Source organism: Hordeum vulgare, chromosome 1H (assembly GCF_904849725.1).
Source record: "Hordeum vulgare subsp. vulgare chromosome 1H, MorexV3_pseudomolecules_assembly, whole genome shotgun sequence".
NCBI lineage: Eukaryota > Viridiplantae > Streptophyta > Magnoliopsida > Poales > Poaceae > Hordeum > Hordeum vulgare.
The window spans coordinates 36,005,306-36,012,293 of NC_058518.1; positions in this window are offsets into that span (position 1 = coordinate 36,005,306).

Here is a 6,988-nt window from a genome sequence, read left to right on the forward strand (position 1 = left end):
CTTACAAAGGGATTTCATTTTTTTGAACTTATTTGAACTCCATACTTTTTGTGTGTTCAAAATGCACCATTCAAAGGCACATCACAAAATTTCAACAATTTCTGATTTCATTTGGTATATTTCGTGCATTTACTTTTTTTTAAGCTAGTTCACCCTGAAATTGAAAATCACTACAAATGAACTCTGAAAATGTTGAAAGTTGGCATGTTATCATCATTTAACCCACATAGCATGTGTTAAAAAGTTGAGAGGGCTACGACAAAAACTGGATGCAGTTCGTGTACAAAACGGACAATCTCTCTCGAGGTAGCAGGGTTTCGAACGAGAACTCATCTCTTACAAAGGGATTTCATTTTTTGAACTTATTTGAACTCCATACTTTTTGTGTGTTCAAAATACACCATTCAAAGGCACATCACAAAATTTCAACAATTTCTGACTTCATTTGTTATATTTCGTGCATTTACTTATTTTTTTGAGCTAGTTGACCCTGAAATTGAAAAGCACTACAAATGAACTCTGAAAATGTTGAAAGTTGGCATGCTATCATCATTTCACCCACATAGCATGTGTTAAAAAGTTAAGAAGGCTACGACAAACCCTGGATGCAGTTCGTGCACAAAACTGACAATCTCTCTCGAAGTAGCAGGGTTTCGAACGAGAACTCATCTCTTACAAAGGGATTCCATTTTTTTGAACTTATTTGAACTCCATACTTTTTGTGTGTTCAAAATGCACCATTCAAAGGCACATCACAAAATTTCAACAATTTCTGACTTCATTTGGTATATTTCGTGCATTTACTTATTTTTTTTGAGCTAGTTGACCCTGAAATTGAAAAGCACTACAAATGAACTCTGAAAATGTTGAAAGTTGGCATGCTATCATCATTTCACCCACATAGCATGTGTTAAAAAGTTGAGAGGTCTACGACAAAAACTGGATGCAGTTCGTGTACAAAACGGACAATCTCTCTCGAAGTAGCAGTGTTTCGAACGAGAACTCATCTCTTACAAAGGGATTTCATTTTTTTGAACTTATTTCAACTCCATACTTTTTGTGTGTTCAAAATGCACCATTCAAAGGCACATCACAAAATTTCAACAATTCCTGACTTCATTTGGTATATTTCGTGCATTTACTTATTTTTTTGACCTAGTTGACCCTGAAATTGAAAAGCACTACAAATGAACTCTGAAAATGTTGAAAGTTGGCATGCTATCATCATTTCACCCACATAGCATGTGTTAAAAAGTTGCGAGGTCTATGACAAAAACTGGATGCAGTTCGTGTACAAAACGGACAATCTCTCTCGAAGTAGCATCGTTTCGAACGAGAACTCATCTCTTACAAAGGGATTTCATTTTTTTGAACTTATTTGAACTCCATAATTTGTGTGTGTTCAAAATGCACCATTCAAAGGCAGATCACAAAATTTCAACAATTTCTGACTTCATTTGGTATATTTCATGCATTTACTTTTTTTTTGAGCTAGTTGACCCTGAAATTGAAAAGCACTACAAATGAACTCTGAAAATATTGAAAGTTGGTATGCTATCATAATTTCACCCACATAGCATGTGTTAAAAAGTTGGTAGGGCTACGACAAAAACTGGATGCAGTTCGTGTACAAAACTGACAATCTCTCTCGAAGTAGGAGAGTTTCGAACGAGAACTCATCACTTACAAAGGGATTTCATTTTTTTGAACTTATTTGAACTCCAAACTTTTTGTGTGTTCAAAATGCACCATTCAAAGGCACATCACAAAATTTCAACAATTTCTGACTTCATTTGGTATATTTCATGCATTTACTTATTTTTTTTGAGCTAGTTGGCCCTGAAATTGAAAAGCACTACAAATGAACTCTGAAAATGTTGAAAGTTCGCATGCTATCATCATTTCACCCACATACCATGTGTTTAAAAGTTGAGAGGGCTACGACAAAAACTGGATGCAGTTCGTGTACAAAACGGCCAATCTGTCTCGAAGTAGGAGGGTTTCGAACGAGAACTCATCTCTTACAAAGGGATTTCATTTTTTTGAAACTTATTTGAACTCCATACTTTTTGTGTGTTCAAAATGCACCATTCAAAGGCACATCACAAAATTTCAACAATTTCTGACTTCATTTGGTATATTTCGTGCATTTACTTATTTTTTTTTGAGCTAGTTGACCCTAAAATTGAAAAGCACTACAAATGAACTCTGAAAATTTGGAAAGTTGGCATGATACCATCATTTCACCCACATAGCATGTGTTAAAAAGTTGAGAGGGCTACGACAAAAACTGGATGCAGTTCGTGTACAAAACTGACAATCTCTCTCAAAGTAGCAGGGTTTCAAACGAGAACTCATCTCTTACAAAGGGATTTCATTTTTTTTAACTTATTTGAATTCCATACTTTTTGTGTGTTCAAAATGCACCATTCAAAGGCACATCACAAAATTTCAACAATTTCTGACTTCATTTGGTATATTTCGTGCATTTACTTATTTTTTTTGAGCTAGTTGACCCTGAAATTGAAAAGCACTACAAATGAACTCTGAAAATGTTGAAAGTTAGCATGCTATCATCATTTCACCCACATAGCATGTGTTAAAAAGTTGAGAGGTCTACGACAAAAACTGGATGCAGTTCGTGTACAAAACGGACAGTCTCTCTCGAAGTAGCAGCGTTTCGAACGAGAACTCATCTCTTACAAAGGGATTTCATTTTTTTGAACTTATTTCAACTCCATACTTTTTGTGTGTTCAAAATGCACCATTCAATGGCACATCACAAAAATTCAACAATTCCTGACTTCATTTGGTACATTTCGTGCATTTACTTATTTTTTTGAGCTAGTTGACCCTGAAATTGAAAAGCACTACAAATGAACTCTGAAAATGTTGAAAGTTGGCATACTATCATCATTTCACCCACATAGCATGTGTTAAAAAGTTGTGAGGTCTATGACAAAAACTGGATGCAGTTCGTGTACAAAACGGACAATCTCTCTCTAAGTAGCATCGTTTCGAACGAGAACTCATCTCTTACAAAGGGATTTCATTTTTTTGAACTTATTTGAACTCCATAATTTGTGTGTGTTCAAAATGCACCATTCAAAGGCAGATCACAAAATTTCAACAATTTCTGACTTCATTTGGTATATTTCATGCATTTACTTATTTTTTTTGAGCTAGTTGACCCTGAAATTGAAAAGCACTACAAATGAACTCTGAAAATATTGAAAGTTGGTATGCTATCATAATTTCACCCACATAGCATGTGTTAAAAAGTTGGGAGGGCTACGACAAAAACTGGATGCAGTTCGTGTACAAAACTGACAATCTCTCTCGAAGTAGCAGCGTTTCGAACGAGAACTCATCTCTTACAAAGGGATTTCATTTTTTTGAACTTATTTGAACTCCAAACTTTTTGTGTGTTCAAAATGCACCATTCAAAGGCACATCACAAAATTTCAACAATTTCTGACTTCATTTGGTATATTTCGTGCATTTACTTATTTTTTTGAGCTAGTTGGCCCTGAAATTGAAAAGCACTACAAATGAACTCTGAAAATGTTGAAAGTTGGCATGCTATCATCATTTCACCCACATACCATGTGTTTAAAAGTTGAGAGGGCTACGACAAAAACTGGATGCAGTTCGTGTACAAAACGGCCAATCTGTCTCGAAGTAGGAGGGTTTCGAACGAGAACTCATCTCTTACAAAGGGATTTCATTTTTTTTGAACTTATTTGAACTCCATACTTTTTGTGTGTTCAAAATGCACCATTCAAAGGCACATCACAAAATTTCAACAATTTCTGACTTCATTTGGTATATTTCGTGCATTTACTTATTTTTTTTTGAGCTAGTTGACCCTAAAATTGAAAAGCACTACAAATGAACTCTGAAAATTTGGAAAGTTGGCATGATATCATCATTTCACCCACATAGCATGTGTTAAAAAGTTGAGAGGGCTACGACAAAAACTGGATGCAGTTCGTGTACAAAACTGACAATCTCTCTCAAAGTAGCAGGGTTTCGAACGAGAACTCATCTCTTACAAAGGGATTTCATTTTTTTTAACTTATTTGAATTCCATACTTTTTGTGTGTTCAAAATGCACCATTCAAAGGCACATCACAAAATTTCAACAATTTCTGTCTTCATTTGGTATATTTCGTGCATTTACTTATTTTTTTTGAGCTAGTTGACCCTGAAATTGAAAAGCACTACAAATGAACTCTGAAAATGTTGAAAGTTGACATGCTATCATCATTTCACCCACATAGTATGTGTTAAAAAGTTGAGAGGGCTACGACAAAAACTGGATGCAGTTCGTGTACAAAACGGACAGTCTCTCTCGAAGTAGCAGCGTTTCGAACGAGAAATCATCTCTTACAAAGGGATTTCATTTTTTTGAACTTATTTGAACTCCATACTTTTTGTGTGTTCAAAATGCACCATTCAAAGGCACATCACAAAATTTCAACAATTTCTGACTTCATTTGGTATTCTTCGTGCATTTACTTATTTTTTTGAGCTACTTGACCCTGAAATTGAAAAGCACTACAAATGAACTCTGGAAATGTTGAAAGTTGGCATGCTATCATCATTTCAAAAGTGGTTCCGCGGCACGCCACGTGGTTCCGCTGCACGCCACGTGGGACTAATGGTCTTTCATTTTTAAATGATTGTTTTAATCAAAAACAGATCTGTTACAAAAGGGATTTCATTTTTTGAACTTATTTGAACTGAAGACTTTTTGTATATATATGTGGTCGAAATGCATGATACCATAAAGTTAGAAAGGGCTAAACCATTCAAAAGTAGCAAATGAAGTTAGAAAGGGCTAAACCATTCAAATTTGGAAACTATAATGGCACAAACAGAAACTAGACATATATAAATTGGTCCAAGAAGTACATGATACTAGTCCTAACAGTACATAATAATAGCTACCATAGATATATATACAAGTGTTCGACATTCAGAACACTACTCGTCTGAATCATCTAAATCAGAATGTCCACGTTCCTCGAGGTGACGCTGGCCATAGTTGACGACTCGAATCTTGCGGTACAACTCGTATGAAACGTATGCATCTTTTGCTGCATACTCAATGTTGATATCATCAAGTGGGCCCTTCTCCCAAAGTTTGTGCTGATACTTTGGGAAGCTGGTCTTCATATCACCATATGACTCGTCGATCAAGGCAACTGCCATATGAGCCATCGAAGTCCTGTCATGTCGAAGCCTGAATATCGTTTGGAGATCAACGAGGCAACCAGCTGGTATCTCAATACCGAAGCTGTGCCTCATCTTCAGCTTGTCGTTCCTTATGTCAACGGAAGCAAAAGTGATGCCGCTGCGAAGGAACTCCATGAGTTCTGGACAATGCTTGTCACTCCTGCAACAGAAACAAATTAAAATGGAACAAATGTTACATACTGCTGCAATAAGGAAACATGTTTCACTACAACTAAAGAGAAACTTATCTTTAGGATTCAAATAGAACATATGCAATGGAACCTAGAGAGATCACTATAGCTATCCAATGGAACCTAGAGAGATCACTAGCTATATGCAATTTTCATGACTATGACATATCATATTGCTATCCAATGGAACCTAGAGAGATCACTAGCTATATTCAATTTTCATAACCTTGGATCAAAGAACACCGCATAAAATTGTATCACTACAACTATGATTTTAATGGAACATATTGAACCAATCAGATTTTTCAGATTATGGAACACTATTCCAATCAGATTGTGTTCCCTTCAACTAATCAAAATTGTTTCACTACAACTATTTGAAGCGAACCAACTATGATTCCAATGGAACATATTAAACACCAGTTGATTCTAATACGATTTTTCAGATTATGGAACACTATTCCAATCAGATTGTGTTCCCCTTCAACTAATCAAAATTGTTTCACTACAACTATTTGAAGGGAACCAACTATGATTCCAATGGAACATATTAAACACTAGTTGATTCTAATACGATTTTTCAGATTATGGAACACTATTCCAATCAGATTGTGCTCCCCTTCAACTAATCAAAATTGTTTCACGACAACTATTTGAAGGGAACCAACTATGATTCCAATGGAACATATTAAACACTAGTTGATTCTAATACGATTTTTCAGATTATGGAACACTATTCCAATTAGATTGTGCTCCCCTTCAACTAATCAAAATTGTTTGACTACAACTATTTTAAGGGAACCAACTATGATTGAAACAAATAAACTTACAATGTCATTATCTTGGATCAAAGAAAGCCTCAAAACTTACCTCGCCCATTGGAAGATCAAGACATCGCGTGCGAAGCATAATTGGATGACGGCAACACCGCGTTGATCGGCCGTGTACTCCAGATCAAGCCCCAAGAACTTCTCATGATCCGCTGCATGGTCAAATCATCTATCCTTCAACTGTTGAATAAAAAACGGCACCTCCCTGCTTAGGTTCGTGTACACGACACGGAGCTTGGTCGTGCGATGCGCGACCACCTCATGAAGGCTAGTTGGCATGGTGGAAGAAGAGAAGGGAAGAAGAGAGGAGAAGAACAGAGAGGGCGACGCGAGAGAGAAGAAGAACAGAGAAATGGCGATTGTACGCTTCGGTTCGTGCTTTTCATTGCCTGAAACGACGCGGGATGCAAACCGTTTGGGCCTTTAGTCCCGGGTTGAGCCACCAACCGGGACTAAAGAGGTATACCAAACGGTTGCCACCACTACGGCAGGCCACGTGTTAGGCCTTTAGTGCCGGGTTGAGCCACCAACCGGGACTAAAGAGGTATACCAACGGTCGCCACCACTACGGCAGGCCACGTGTTAGTCCTTTAGTCCCGGGTTGAGCCACCAACCGGGACTAAAGGGGGATACGAACGGTTGCCACCACCACTGCCCGCCGCGTAGCCCTTTAGTCCCGGTTTGGGACACGAACCGGGACTAAAGGCTCCTTACGGGCCGGGACTA